Source organism: Anabrus simplex, chromosome 1, assembly GCF_040414725.1.
Source record: "Anabrus simplex isolate iqAnaSimp1 chromosome 1, ASM4041472v1, whole genome shotgun sequence".
Classification (NCBI taxonomy): domain Eukaryota; kingdom Metazoa; phylum Arthropoda; class Insecta; order Orthoptera; family Tettigoniidae; genus Anabrus; species Anabrus simplex.
The window spans coordinates 290,478,236-290,495,499 of NC_090265.1; positions in this window are offsets into that span (position 1 = coordinate 290,478,236).

The window sequence follows — 17,264 nt, forward strand, 5'->3', positions numbered from 1 at the left end:
AAACCCTACATGAAGACAGAACCCACAGGGTAAATATAAATGCAGTTAAGCCTAGAGACGAATCTGCGGCCGACCCGCGGACTAGCGACACGTGCCAAGGTCGATGAATGAAGAAAACCCACGAAATGCCCGGGCAGAAATAATTTATTTTGCCTGTTGCGAGTATGGGAAAATTTTGAAATTAACACCGAAATAAATCGTAAGTCTGTCCGAAGTTATGGAACAAATTTCAGGAAAATCGGTCTATTGGATGCGGAATTAGCATATTACACAACCAAGCTTCATAGTGTGAGTAGCATCATCCCATAGAGTATAAAAGAAATATCCCTCCGTATATTTGATAGTCTCTGTCTGGTTGACAGTCAACCATGGAAGGTCTTTTAAGGAATACTCCACCGGCTGAACCAAGAGTTCAGAGAAGGCAGCATTCGGATACGGTGGGCTGCCACCTGAAAGATACCGTGAAGTCGGAGGCACGGAAATACCCCAGTACCACATACACGAACGAGACAAAATCAAGAATCAAACCAAAGCAGATAACATACTTCTCTACACACAATATAAACTCACTCATGCAAACCGGTAAACTAAAAGTGATCACAGACATAATGGACCAACACAAAATTCTTATCATGGGATTACAGGAAATTAGAAACACTGACAAGGATGCCTTGGAATCTCAAGGGTACAGACTTTATAAAGGTATACCCGGGAAGAGAGTGATGAAGAATGTCCCACAATTTGGAACAGGATTTTTGGTCAGCCTTAAAATAATAAACTCAGTTCAAGAATTCAGATCATGGTCTCCACGACTCTCAATGCTCACTTTAAAGGCATCTAATAAAATCTATACTATATTAAATGTCCATGCTCCCACTAATGATAAAAACAACTCCTCAAAAGACCAGGAGGAAACAGAATTTTGGGACCTATTGGACCAGACCATAGATAACATTCCCAAACACCATATAAAATTATTAATAGGCGACTTCAGTGCTCAACTAGGCAGAGAAAGAAAATACCGTGACATCATCGGAAAATGGCCAGCACACAAGAAAACAAGTAAAAATGGAGAGAGACTAGTTGACCTGTGTAGAAACCATAATTTAATCTCAAAATCTACATGTTTTAAGTGGAAACCTCAAAAACTAAAGGCATGGAAACACCCTGACTACACTAAAGGAGAATGACAACTGGATCACGTCTGCATGGACAAATACCACCACAAAGAGATCTATAACGTCAAAGTCCTCCGAGGAATAGACACAGGTTCAGATCACTACATACTTAAAATTAAACTCACTCCCCAGAGGAGACAACAAAAGCAAGCCCTTAAAACTAAAAGAAAAATAGATCCTACCCAGCTAATCAACAACAAAAATTACCAGAAAGCAACTGAAAAAATAAAAATCACAGATAAACTTGAAGACTCAGTACACAACCTTAAACAAATTGCAGAAGACCTGGCTCCAATTAAACCACGTAGAAAACACCAATGGTGGGACAGTGAATGTGATGAAACAGTGGAGAAAAGACATCAGGCATGGCTATTATATCAGTCTCAAAAAACAGAAATATCCTATCAAAAGCTAGTAAAACAGAGAAAAGAAACTACCCAAGTCTTAAGAAGAGTAAAAAGAAAACATCATAAGGACACCCTGCAGTTAATTGAAGAACAATTCAATAAAACTCAATCAAGGGACTACTACAAAACCTTCAGAAAGCAGCTCCCAAAAATATGAACCCCCGACACTACTGATAAAGGATGAAGATGGTAAGCTGGCCCATAACAATAAAGACAATGCAGAAATTCTGGCTAAACATTTCAACAAGCTTTTAAATTGTGAGGAACCTACAGAACTCCTTCATTTGGACACCAACACCCCGATAAAAACATCACCGGAGAACATCAATCTCCCCACAATAAAGGAAGTCTACCAAGCTCTGAATAAATTTAAAAAACTACAAAGCGCCAGGAGAAGATCAGACCTTTGCGGAAATCTGGAAATATGCAGGAACATCAACAAAAGTTGCCCTCCATCAACAACTTGTCTCTATCTGGATTAAAGAAGAACTACCAGAACACTGGACAACAGCCCTCATTCATCCACTGCACAAAAAAGGAGACAAAACCGACCCTAATAACTCGCTCCTAGACATAACATACAAAATATTTTCAATAATCATCCTTAATAGGATAAGTTTACAATTTGAGAAAGAACTAGGAGAATATCAAGGAGGTTTCAGACCCTGGAGGAGCTGTCCTGATCAGATCATGAGTCTTAAGTTGATAATGGACTATAACAGGAGAAGAAACAGAGATATGGTGATAACATTTGTAGATTTCAAGAAAGCTTATGATTGCATCCATAGAGAATCTCTGTTTAAAATTTTAAGACACCTTGGACTACACCCCAAATTAATAAACATGATAAAATTGATTCTTACCAACACTGAATCAAAAGTGAAGTTTAGGGGTGAAACATCAGAGACATTTGAAATTAAAACTGGACTATGGCAGGGAGATGGGCTCTCACCACTATTATTTAACTGTGCTCTAGAAATGGTAATGAGGGAATGGTTTAGGAAATGTCCCCCCAAAATAAAGATTGGCCGAAAAATCAAAACAAATTGCCTGGGTTTTGCTGATGATTTAGCATTACTAGCAGTGGACATAAAAGAAGCAAAAACCCTGATATCAGAACTTCAAAACATTGCAAATAAAATTGGCCTCAAAATATCATTTGAGAAAACAGAAATTATGCCCCAAAAACCAACACAGCTAAAAGAAGTTACCATAAATGGTAATAAAATCAAAATAGTAACTCAATTTAATTATCTTGGAGAAGTAATAACACATAACCTAAATGAAAAAATCTCAATCCAAATAAGAACAAATAGATTAGCTAAAGCACAAAAATTAACATGGGATATCTACAAAAAGAAATGTCTATCAATAAATACAAAAATAAAACACTACAACACAGTTATAAAACCGGAAGCTACATATGCAGCAGAAACACTCTTTTACCTGGATAAACAATCAAAGACTGACAGACTTCATAAAATTGAAAGGAGGATTGGAAGAACCTGCATCAACAAAAAATACCAGAAAGATGGAGAGTGGCGGTTAATACCTAACAAAGTCGTGTACAAAGAGCTACAACCCATTACAGATACTATGCGTAAGAGGATACTGGGATTCTTTGGACATATCATGAGGATGCAGGATTCGAGACTTCTGAAACAACTAGTACAACACAATCTCATCTCAAAAAATACCGCAACAGGATGTAAATGGATCAGAGAAGTAAGAGAGGATCTGAAGGAAATAGGCCTTACAACAGAAGACACCACAAATAAGTTATAATTGAATACAAAACTCAAGAATACAAACCTCCGCATTACCCTTACACAAAACAAACAAACAACACGCACATTTTCAACTGAGGAAAGGGCACGAAGATCGTAGCGTCTGAAGAAGTACTGGGAGGACCGCAAAGCCTGAACAATCCCTTCAAAGAGACCTGAACGACGGACTGACTAAATTGATCCTATGTGGTCGTAAAAGAAGAAGAAGAAGAGGAAGAATTTTTTTTTTTGTGCCATTAAGAATTTAATTAAAGTTAGTAAGCACATATTTGCTCCTCGTTTCAAGTAGTTAGGCTCTCTTCTGAACCCCATCGTTTGGTTAAGATCGTGACCGAAACATTCCCGCAAAGACCCCAAGATTTAAGAGTTCAATATTGCTCTGCTGTAGCAGCTGTGGCCGACCAACAATGGAATGGTAAGTGAAGGGTTCAGTAAAACATATTGATGTACTGTATTTACTTTTAATGCCTGTAAATAAATGTTCTCTCTCATCATCATAGGTACCTCTAAGGTTGAAGAGAATGTTGGGTGCTCATTCATTTCCAATTATATAAGCACCAAGATCATGCTACCTAGTGTCATTAACATATACACATATAGCGTGTACTGGTATATATTTAAAAAAAAAAAAAAAAAAAAAAAAACACTAATGGCCGGTTTCTGGTTCTCCACAGTTACCTATGGGTTGCCTAAATGTGCTTGTAACTTTAACTGTGCTGTTAACTTTAATGAGTTTATAGAAACTTAAATCCAGATTTATAAGACCTGGTAATAAACAGTACAGTTATTGTCATGTTTAGTATCTCTCCTCCTCCAATAGATGTGTACACAAATCTTTTTAGGGTTATGTTGGTAATATCTAGTTACTTTTACTAGCAGAAGTTTTCTATAATGAAAACTGGTTGGCAAACATGTACACAGTCATGTCAATCAATCTGATTCAGCATGTATTAATCTCTCATAATATGAATAGATGTACGATCTTATAATGCACAAATTAGATATATTTCCCCTTCTTACTCACTGTATGCAGACATTGTCATAAATTTCACCTTGATCATTGTCATCAGTAAAATGATACAAATACACTGCAATTACCAAACAGGTCACTTTTCACCAATCCAGAACGAAAAAGGTAAACAAAAATTATCATATAAATAAAAACCTGCAGCACACTTTGGAACCTGAAATTCTGCACTGATGGTGCGAAATCCATTAGTTCTCGCTGCAACTGTTGCAGATCTCTTTAGTAGACTGCAAACAAACCGAAAACTCCTACTTAAAACTCGCATGTGTTTTTTTTCTCTTCCAGGATGCTGGACATGTACAGCAAGATTGCAGTTTCTTCAGTTTTTCTTCTGTATCTCGGCGCTGAGTCTTGTGTGCAAAATGTTGCTTATTCCTGCTTGTATATCTCTGGGAATTCGCTCATTTATTATTATTCTTTGACATGTAATTTCATCTGATTAGATGCCAAACCCTTCAAGAGTTCCTTTTTTTTCCCCAGGCTTTAATGGCACAACTGGAACAACACAGAAGCGTTACAAACCGCGATCTCTAATTGCAAAAAAAGATAGCCATATCAGTACATTTTTCATTAGTGGTTCCCTAATGTACTCCTCAAACTGATGATTTGTAGTTCTTAATAACTGCAACGGACCAGTCAATTGAGATGTTTTATTTACACTGCCCACGCAACATGCATTGACAAAAATACTCTTGTAACTGCTTACATGAAGTCCACTTGAAAATTTCAATCGAACGTAGCGAGCTAACCCTGATCCAGGGTGTGAAGTGTGTCAACACAGATTAAAAGGTAACATATACAGCTCCCAGCAAGATTTTTAATTAAAGAAGTCCAGATGTTTTATGTTTCTTGAGAGTCTGAGACCTCACGTCAGTCACCATATAAAGGGTATAATAACATTTTAAAAAAGCTATGAAAAATCAGTAAATATTATTCAGCAGGCTTATATTAAATGCGTACCAATATCTAAGATATTTATTATTTAGTACAAATCTAAATATTAATGATAAATACTCCATAATTCCAGAGGAGCCTCCATGGCTCAGACGGCAGCGTGTCGGCCTCTCACCGCTAGATACCATGGTTCAAATCCCGTCACTCCATGTGAGATTTGTGCTGGACAAAGCGGAGGCAGGAAGTGTTTTTCTCTGGGTACTCCGGTTTTCCCTGTCATCGTTCATTCCAGCAACACTCTCCATTCTCATTTCATAGCATCTATCAGTTTGGGAGTGGTGACCCCATTGTACTAATAGCCTATATATGCTTCATTCATTACATCCCTGACCCGGTCAATGACTGGAAATCAGGTTGTAGATTTTCACTTCATAATTTCAGATTGGGTGTTCACTAACTTTTGGTGGTACTCATGATTCAAAGCCTGACGAAAGAGATCTTAACATTATAGCTGCACTGTAGTACATAGATCATGGACGGAGGACACTGACAGACTAACACCCAAGATAGCGGGAAGTAAAGACGTGAATCCAGACAGGGATTGTGTTACAAGCTGCCCAGTTACATGGTCTGTGGACAAAATAACTTCTAAACACATCCAAACATTGAGCTGCAAGGGCATTTGAAGAATCTCCCTTTAGCAACAAAAGAAGAAAAGCAAGTTAATTACATTTTCCACAAGTCTTCAAGCACAAACATGAATGGGACTTAAAAAGATTATTTTATCTTCTCGACTGAAAGCTGACATACAATTTTTTTAATAATGTAGTTAAGAATAAGTTTCAATTATACATTAATAACATCTCAAGTAGTTAGTTGGTGAAAAGTAGGGATGGGCTGCAAGCTGATGACTTCACAGCTCGATGTAGGTCGAGGAGGAGTATGGCCCGCCATCTATGAGTGATTTCCTTGTACTAACTCAGTTGCATGGCAATCTTATTTGCTTTTTGATGTCAAATCCCGCATGTTCATGGTAATAAAATAAGTTTATATCGAAAAATATTGAATTATTAATTACTTATCCACTAGAATTACAAGAACATAATACCAGCCCTATGTGTCCAGTGATACATTCTTGTAACATGCAATATCTACGGATTGTGAGATGCAATTTTAAAAATCCTGACCAGGCGAGTTGGCCGTGCGGTTAGGAGCCCGCAGCTGTGAGCTCGCCTCCGGGAGATAGTGGGTTCGAACCCCACTGTCGGCAGCCCTGAAAATGGTTTTCCGTGGTTTCCCATTTTCACACCAGGCAAGTGCTGGGCTGTACCTTAATTAAGGCCACGACCGCTTCCTTCCCATTCCTAGGCCTGTCCTGTCCCATCGTTGCCACAAGACCTATCTGTGTCAGTGCAACGTAAAGCCAATAGCAAAAAAAAAAAAAAAAAAAAAAGTCCTGAAAATTCAGTTATATCCTATCGGACTTAGGACTTCAGTTCTGTTCAAATTTTTTTATTATTATTACTATTCTCCCTCCTTTCCCTTTTCCTAGTTAGCATATATGGCAGCAAAATAATTATAAATTGAATGGATAGAAATGAAATATCAAAGGTCCCATCATACCAATGGTGTATTGTATATAAACACGTCTTCGTGTAGGAGAAATAGTATCATAGCACTATAATAAAACTGAAAAGAATGTTATTAAAATGATACATCCAATGATCAGAAGAACCAGAAATGGAAGTAGCGACCAAATAACGACAGGAAAACCACAGAAATATCATCACTATCCAGAGCTTATCTTCATGTCGAGCGGTCAGTTAAATTTGTTAACAAAAAATTATTCTGGGCATATATGAGTTTAGCAAAGTGATACATCCACTACAACTTGTGGTACGTCCGTACTTCTGTAGAATGATCACTAATTACTCTACTATTCTTCTTGAGTGTGCCGCTGATATGCAGCAATCAGGTGCGTCGGCAAAAGCTAATAATGAAGTGTATAATGTTATTTGTAGCAGAAAAAAGGACGATCAACGAGCATGTGTAGGGAATCCAGAGAGAAGATGTAAAAAACGTCATATTGGTGCAAAGTTGACATTTCTTATTAAAACTAGGTGGAATATCAGATTGAATGACGTACGTAACGTAAAAATACAGTGAAATTAAGTAAGCTGGTTTTTTTATTTTAAAAAAAGAAGAAGAAGAATTTTAACAACAAGCTTTACTATATCGTTCTCATGTGTGTGAATTTAAGTTTTTTTCGTCAACAGGATTTGAATGTTTGTACTTGGAACAATCTGGAACATCCTCGCTATTTTGATTGACGTGTTCGACAACCGATTTATTTTATTGTGTTTGTTCTGTCCTTGTCCTTTTTAAAGCTTTTTCTTGAATATCTTACGGCTGATGATGTCTACAAGTTAGACGAAACACGTCCCGTATTATTTAATAATGTTGTTTAAATAAATAAACAATAAACTTATGGTATTGTAAAGGTGGAATATTGACTTAACCTTAAAGTATACGTACGACAATACGGACTTTACGATGAAATTTATTTTATGTAACGAGCGTGTGCGTCGTGTACCGGCATGCTTCGGAAACAACTGTACCGTATATTACTTCCATTTCTCTATAGAGCTCATCTGGTTTTACCAGCACCACATCCAGAATATTCTTCCCTCTAGTTGGTTCCATCAGTTCCTGAATCAGCTGCCCTTCCCATATTAACTTGTTTGCCATTTGTTGTTCATGCTTCTTGTCATTCACATTACCTTCCCAATTGACTTACTTGACTTAATTCCTGTTGTTCCTTGTGGAACATAGGGCATCAACAAAGCATCTCCATCTGATCCTGTTGCCAGCCAACCTCTCATCTCTCTCCAGGTCTTGAATTCTTCCATTGCTTCCATGTGTACAAATCTTCGCCACGTTTGTTTGGGCCTTCCTCATCTCCTTTCAGCCTGCAGGTTCCAATTCAGTGCCTCTCTCTCGATAGCTTCATTCCCTTTCCTCAACGTATGCCCTATCCATTTCCGCCACTTTATCTGTGTGGTCATCTCGGTTTCACCCGTCGTTCTCCATAGTTCATGATTGGAGATTACTTCCAGACAGTAGATGTTTAGAATCTTCCTTAAACAGCAGTTGACAAAGGTATGCAACTTGGAGGTAATCACTTTAGTCACTTTCCAGGTCTTGGACCCATATAGTAAAACAGCCTTGACATTACTTCAGAAAATGCGAAGTTTGATCCTGATAGATATTTTGTTGTTCTTCCATACCGGACAGAGACGAACAAAGGCACCATTTGCTTTTTGTATACATTGAGAGATATCCTGTACTGCTCCTCCATCTTTGGTAACTACACTGCCCAAATAGGTGAAACTATCCACATCCTCTATAGCAGGGCCTCTCAGGGTGCATGCACTGTGCGCGGTGCAAAAGACGGCTTTACTTGGTTGACCAGAGTGCAGCCCCCCACTCCTCGATTTGGAGCAATAGCGCTGTCTCTCTATTTCCCCACGCCTGTCTCGCTCGCTCCCGCTGTCTCCCTCTTCCTCACTTGCTCCACAGCGCTCCAAATCCGAGCTGAGTTGAACCGAGTAACCCAGAGATGAAGCGTTGGTCCGAGCCGAGCAGCACCGATGCACTGTGCACAGGAACTCTGCACAGCTGTTTGCACGTGTGAGATTTTGGGCGTTTGAGAGGCCCTGCTGTATACGTTCATCACTGAAGACATATGGGTCTAGTTTGTTGGTGTTCATCCTTAGGGCCTTGGTCTTCTTTGAGTTGATCGTTAGTCCCAACTTTTTCCCCTTCTTTTACCAAGTCTTCAATCTTTGATTGCATTTCACCATGTGCCTCAGAGGGGAGACACACATCGTCAGCGAAGTCTAGGTCTTCTAACCTATTAGCCAATCCCCACTGGATACCATGTTTCACATTTCGCATTACCGCATCAATAACCACTAGGAACATGATTGGCGAGAGGACACAACCTTGACGTACACCTGAACGTACAGATATAGGCTGAGATACATGGCCCTCGTGAACGACTCTACATGTATAACCACGGTATGTTTCTTGAATGAGGTTGGTAATTTGTGATGGCACTCCATGCCGCTTCACTTCCTTCCACATAACTTCTCTGTTGATCGAATCAAAAGCTTTTTCAAAGTCGATGACCACTGCATAGAGGCGAGATGACCACTCAGCACAGTGCTCCAGAATTATCCTCAAGGTGTTTATTTGGTCTACACATGAGGGATTCGATTGAAAGCCTGCCTGTTTCCATCAGAGCCTCAAGTTGATATACTCCTTAATTCTCTTCAGCAGAACCCTTGTGAAGCTTTTGCTAGGGATTGAAAGAAGCGTAATGCCCCTCCAGTTGTTGCAGTTTGATGTATCTCCCTTCTTTGGCAACTTCACGAGTAACCCACATCTCCAATCTGTTGGCATTTCTCCATTAACCCATATCTTCTCAAATAGCGGCTGCAACATATTGGCAGTGATATCCATATCAATTTTCATAACTTCTGCTGGAATATTGTCAACTGCTCCCTTACCAATATGCAACTCTCTCAGTGCCCGCTTGATTTCCTCCACTGTTGGAGTACAGACTTTAATCCTTGGGTCAGGCTGGGTTTCTTCCTCTTCTTCTTCTTCGCCTTCTCTCGCATCTACTTGCTCCTCCAAGGAGTGGTTTAACACCGCAGAGAAATGTTCCTGCCATTGCTTCAGTTGATCCTCAGAGTTTGAGAGCTCGTTAGGAGGACACCATCTTTGTTTCTGACTGGACTGTTTTTCTGCATCTGCTTCCTTGCCAGAACTCTGGTGATGGTATAGAGTTCTCTAAGATTTCCCTTTCTGGCTGCCTCCTCTGCTTGTTGAGATAGGTCATCTATCCATTTCCTTTGATCTCTCCTCACACTTCTCTTTACTTCCTTATCCTTCGCAGCATATTTGGATTGCAATTCTGCCTTCCTTGTTCGTGTCTTACATGTGCTCATTACTTCCTTTATCTCTTTCCTTTGTCTGATAATTTTCCATGTCTGGTCAGTCATCCAGTCTTTTTTTCCTCCTGTCCTTAAAACCCAGGATATTTCACTTACTTCAGTAAATATAGATCTAGTCTTCACCCATTTTTCCTCAACAGTTTCATCCTCCACCTCAGTGAGTGCTTGGAATCGATTCTTTAGTTCTATCCAGAAGGCTTTTTTCACATTTCTGTCATCACTTAGCTTTCCAATATCATATCGCTTCCTTGTCTCCTCTATCCTTCTCTTTTGTGCCTGGATCTTCATTCTAAATGTAGCCACTACAAGATGGTGATCACTACCAATGTCCGCACCTCTCTTGTTTCTCACATCCAACAGTGAACTCCTCCACCTTTGTCCAATACCCACATGATCTATCTGGTTTTCTGTTCTATGATCCGGTGATACCCATGTCACCTTATGGCAGTCTTTATGTGGAAATATAGTACCACAAATAACCAAATCTTGGCTTGCACAGAAGTCCACAAACAGCTGTCCATTCTCATTTTGTTCTCCTAAACCATGCCTTCCCATAATATGTTCAAGTCCTTCATTGTCCTGTCCCACTTTTGCATTCAAATCTCCTCCAGCTAGGATGATATCCTTCCTTTTCTGTTTCTTAACCGTTCTATTAAGATGTCCATAGAAAGCCTGTTTGTCTTCCTCCTCCGCCGACTCCGTAGGTGCATAGCATACTATCAACACAACGTTTCTAATATTGGTCTTAAAACATGCCACTGTTATCCTTTCCGTCACTGGATACCACTCCATAAGGCTCCACTTAGCCTCCTTATCAATTAATATACCCACACCTCCATAACTCGCTCCGTCGCCTTTGGGTCTTCCAGAGTATACAAATGTAGCTCCATCATGGGTTGCCAATTCCTCAAACTCACTCCATCTCACCTCACTTAAACCTAGGATATTCAGGCCATAACTCCTCATACATGCCACTGCCTGTTGTAGCCTTTCACTTTCCCGCAGAGTCCTCACATTCCATAGCCCAATTTTCGTTAGCCTTTTCAAGCCAAAAGTCGTCATCTTTGGATCAGTACGGTTTCTCATTGTTGATGTTTCTGTAATAAGGTAATTTAAGGTTGTACGAGTTATTGACCCACAGCACCCAAGCTTGGTGATGGGGCTGCCACCTATGCCTCCAAGCCTGCCGTTTTCTGTTGGGGTAGTCTCGCTTAGCTTTTGAAGATCCCTCTTCACCACAAGGCTGTGCTTTTCCTCTGTATTTTACCCCAAGAGGAAGGGTTGCCTCCTCCGCCAACTTTGCCATACCAAAGGTGTCCTTCTCTTCCTCAGTTGCCATTAAAGACTTCACCAGAGACCCATTAGCCATTACTTTTCAGGGTTCCTGTAAGGCCTTCACAGCTACGGTAGCGGTCCTGGGACACACAAGGTCCCCGCTGTACTTTACCCTTACGGGCTATCCCCCGCTTCGCACCGTTGCCCGTCCCCCACGACGTGGATGAGGGGTTGGACTTATGGAGGACACCTTCCCAATTGGCATTTGGTAAATTGAGATCACCTGCTACTATCATGTTCCTTTCCATATCGTTTCCCACATAGCTGATTATCTTATCAAATAATTCTGAATTAGCGTCAGTGCTACCCTTTCCCAGTGTGTACACTCCAAAGACAGTTGCCTATTATCTTTAGAGATGAGCCTTACCGTACACCTAAAATTTCATGTTTGTCATCTTTAACTTTTTCATAGCTTACAAATTCTTCTTTCACCAGAATGAAAAATACTCCTCCTCCTACCATTCCTATCCTATCTTTAGGATACACACTCCAGTTCCGTGAGAATATTTCTGAATGAATGAATGAATGAATGAATACACTTATCTCCCATTCACAGATGACCACCAACTGGGGAGAGCGTATTCTTTTATTGTAATCTAAAACATTATATGTAGTTAAATTTGAACGTACTCCCAACCAATAAACGAAAGCAAGATACAAAAAAATACAAAGATATTCACATTCATTAACAGTTAGATAATGTTAGTATATGTTGCATACCCCATACATATTATACAACCTTATATAAACAGCGAACAGACACCCCCTTCCCTCCCAAGTCAGGGACAACCGCCCACCGGGAAGGGGGAGAAGGTCTGCCTGCCGCGACCATTGCACTCACATGCAGCCAGAATTATTAATTATGGTAAATCAAATATATTATTAACTCCACATGACCGATTGGAAACAAAGAACGGACATTCCCCTCCCCCAGCCACGGATGGCCATCAACTCGGGGGAGAGACCGTCCGATCATCGCATCCATCACTATCACATGCCACTGGTTCTGTTCAATTTCTAAATGCAACTCGCTTGTAACTGATACCACATTAAATTATAGTTTACTACCACAGACATATTCTTTAATAGTTACTTAAATATTATATCTTATCCTTATGAGGTATTTCCTGGATTTTAACTAAGTTGTACAGTCCGGGATACCACTTCCGTAACTACATGTAATTATCTCTGTTTTCTTTACATTCCCCCCCAAATACCTCTAATAATATAAAATATTGTTATTTTTCCTGGTTTCTTGGTTTCTTCCATTCTCTGTTTAATAGCCTTGAAAGTGTGTAAAGTTCATGTTCATTTCGGATTTTATCCAACTCTTTCCTTTCTATGAATTTCTCTCTAATATTTCTTGTTTCTTTACAGTCCTTAATCAAATGTGTCACTTCCATATTTGAATTACATAAAATACATTTATTTTCATCATTTTTTCTCTTAAAGCTTTATTTTTTATGCACTCCCATCAACCACCAGATTATTCCTCTCATTTTCCTTTTTGTTAGCATTTGTGCCCTTATAGTCATATTCTCACTTGTTTTACATAATTCTATTAGTGTTCTCTTGCTGTTGCATTCTGCCCTTATTGTTTGTCTTTCTATATCTTTGAGTCTTGAACCACTTTCTTATGCAATCTCCTGTCATCCCTTGATATATTACTTACCCAGTATGATCCCAATCCTATGTTCTCTAGAAGCATCTTCACCCCATCCATCCAGTAGCCTTCGTTTAGATGTTTCATTTGGTGCTGATAGGCTATGCCTAATATTTCACCACCTCCCCCCGTCTTTAATCTCAACCAATACTTGACTATTCGTTTTGCAATATCAGCCCGTATACTTACCCCTTCACACGTCATTCTTACTCCACTGTTTGCAGTACATTTTGGCAGTCCCATAATTATTTTGGCAAATTTACTAACGATTACCTCTAATGCTACAACTCCCTGATCTATACCCCAAATTTCTGATCCATACAATACCTTAGCTTTAACTACTGCATTAAATATGTTTTCCTGAACTTTTGTATTCTATGTTAGGCATCTTTTTATCTAATATTTTGATACTAGCCAAGGCACTTATTCCCTTCATTTTTGATATTTTTATTTGGACTGACCATCTACCATTACTACTTATAATCGTCCCTAAGTATTCGATTTTTGTGACCACTTCTAACTTTGTCTTACCCACCCACCACTGTTCACTCTTAGAAAGCTTTACACCCCTTTTACAAACCATTACTCAGGTTTTCTGTGGGTTAACCTTTAAATTCCACTCTTTACAGTAGTTCTCTATCTCATTAATACTATTTTGCATCATGTTGGGCATTAATGCGAGTAGAATGATATTGAATGTAGGATGCTAAAAGGTTTACTTTGTCACCTATTCAATACATGTAAATTTTACATTTAGGAATTTATAATTTATAGTTTCCTATGAGTGCGTCAACTATTCTTCAGAGCACCACTGCTGAACTCTGCTATAATTACCCAGTAATTTTAAGCATTGGTGTCAACTTCTTATTCTATAAACTTATATTGTTTAACCATCACCATTGTACAAGTGTTTCTCGTACTTAATTTCCCATTGTAATGTGTATTAATATGTGCAAGTTAAATACTAATCAGGTACCTGATTTTTGCCTTGAGGGGGTAATTTGACTGATGATGCCCTCAATGAAGGGCGAAACATGTCTCAAGTGGAATTAACAATAAATTCCTAAATGTAAAATTTACATGTATTGAATAGGTGACAAAATAAACCTTTTAGCATCCTACATTCACTATCTTCAATACGGATAACAATGATTTTTATCACTTAAAATGATATCATCCGCAAAGATTAGGCCTGGAATATCTTGATAATCGAGACATGGATAAGCTCCTTTCTCAAATTCTTTTGAGTGGAAAATATTGTTTATAAACAACAAAAATAATATGGGGGACAGTTTACACCCTTGTTTAAGACCCACTTTAGAAGTTATCTCTCCCACTACTAAACCATTTTTAACTTTGACAGTACATTTAAATTCTATTTAAAGTTAAGAACTTCATTTTGGTCCATATTGAATCTAGATTTACACTATAAATTGAGGATAATTATGTCCACCTTTTCAATACAAATACAATGTGACGTCATTAACACATCACAAATTTATTACCTTTCATTTAAATTCTGAATATATGTTATCAATTGCTCTTATAATTTTAGCTGATACTCCGATCTACTCCAACTTGTGGACGACAGTTCTTCTGCTCACCGAATCAAAAGCTTTTTCTAAATCGATTACAGTAATGTACAACTTGCCTCTTTTCTTCTTAATATATTTATCTATTATTGATTTAACTACCATTATATTGTCACTTGTCCTCAATCCCTTTCTGAATCCTACTTGTAATCTTGACAGGATCAAGTATTCCTCTGCCCAGTTCATTAATCTTTTTGCCAATATCGCTGTATGTGTATAGACTAGTAAATCAAGATACAATATCGCTGTGTATATCTTACTTAAAGAATCTAGCAACGTAATCCTTCTATAATTACTTGGGTTAAATCTATCTCCATGTTTCTTGTATACAGGACAGATGATTCCTTCTTGCCATGATTTAGGGAATCTTGCTCCTTCGAAGATCTTGTTAAATATTTTGACTATACCTGCTAGGATAAAGCTGTTTATGGCTGCTTCCTTCCAGAATTCATTGTTTATACCTGAAATTGCTCCTGATTTCCCCTTCCACCCTTTCTCTAATATTTCCTTTACTTCGTCGGCTAAAATTTCCTTATCTAAATCAGGCAGGGTGTACTCCAATACTCTCGAGACTCTCATCTTCTGTACATCCTGTTTCCAACTATCTTCACCACTTAATAGTTTACTAAAGTATTCTATCCATTCTCTATGACTTATATTTACCTGAGTTATGTTCTTTTTTATCTTTACAAATTTGATTTATTCTATGCCATACTTTCTTAATATCATTATTCAGAGCATCTCTGTTTAAGTTGTCCGTCTGTTTCCTCTGCCACAAATCTTTAGTTCTTACCAATAATTCTTTGCACTCTTCTCTTTTGCTACAGAATGCAGTTCTTGGTTCATGCCTGCCTATTTTTCTGAATGTGTGAAGTGCTTTCATTACTTCTGCTTTTTTTTGTCTGCATTCTTCATTGTACTACCCACTATTTCTTTGTATTCTTACCTCCCAAGCCCGCATCTTATGTCCTGCTATCAGTATTGTGTTTTCTATTAGCTTTATCGCCTTGTCTATTTCATTTTCATCCATTGCGGTCTTAATTCCTGTCTTAATAATTTCAAAGGACCTCCCTTTGAAATATTCCTTAAATTCTGCGCTAAGGTCTTCTCTCCATATAAACTTTGTCTCTGATCTCTCTTTAACATTACTTTGACAATTCCCCCCACTATTCTCTTCCGTGCTTACCATATTTATAATTATGGGTAAGTGATGCGATTCTCCCCAACCTTTAACATTTATCCTCTTAATGAGTGGTACTGCCTCCTTAGAACATAATACTAGATCAATTGCACTACCACCCGTTTCTGTTATAAACATTAGAGGATATTTCTGCATCAATTATATAATTTCTCAGCCATTATTCAACTCCTATTACAATATCTGGTAAGTATATATCTATTAAATTAATTTTATTCCTTTCTTTACAATACTTCTACAGTTCAGCACTAACATTTTTATGTCACCCCTATTTGACTTCCAGTTCCCTGTACCCTTATCACCGCTCCCTAGGCCACCCCATTTCCCTGAATTTACCTCTCTATAACCCTTTTAAACAAATTTCCTAACTTATATGTACCACTGCGATTTAAGTGAAAGACATCTGAGCGCAGATCCCTATCTCCTACTTACCCATTACGATTAGAAATCACACACCCATTTTCTCACATACCCACTCCATAGTCTCATTTTAATCCCCAATCACCTTCCAGTCAGTATCCCTCCTACACAGTATTCCACTGATAACAATCTACGCTTCCGTAATCTTCATCCGTGCTGCATTTACGAGATCCCATACATCCCCAACTATGTTAGTACTTGTACGTTGTTAGTACCAACGTGAACGTGAAACACTACCACCTTCTCCTTTCTGTCCTCCTTCTCTTCTACTTTCCTCAACATGTGCCTCAACCTAATTCCTGGATAACACTCTACCCTTGTTCCCTTTTCGCCATACATTTTCCCCCACATGTCTAACAATGGTATCCCCCATGACCAGAGCCTACCCACCTCATTTCATCATGTCCCATCCTGCTCAGCCCTATCTCTCCTGACAGGTGCAGAAGCTACTTCCTCCTCCCTTGTCTCCATCCCATGATCCTGTTCTACCTGTCTTTTCCTATCCACTACTCCACATTTCCATTTCCTACCTTTTTCCTTCCTCCTACTCCCACACTTCTCAGCAGCATTTCCCTGGTCCTCATCTTCCCTTGGTTGTTCTACCTGGAGTGCCTCATACCTATTTCTCATATACATCTGTCCTGAATTCAGATCCTGAATAGAGCCCTTAGCCTGCAATCTCTTTCCCCTTAAAACATTAGACCACCTGTCTTCTACAACTCCCCCCTTTCCTTCCTATCCC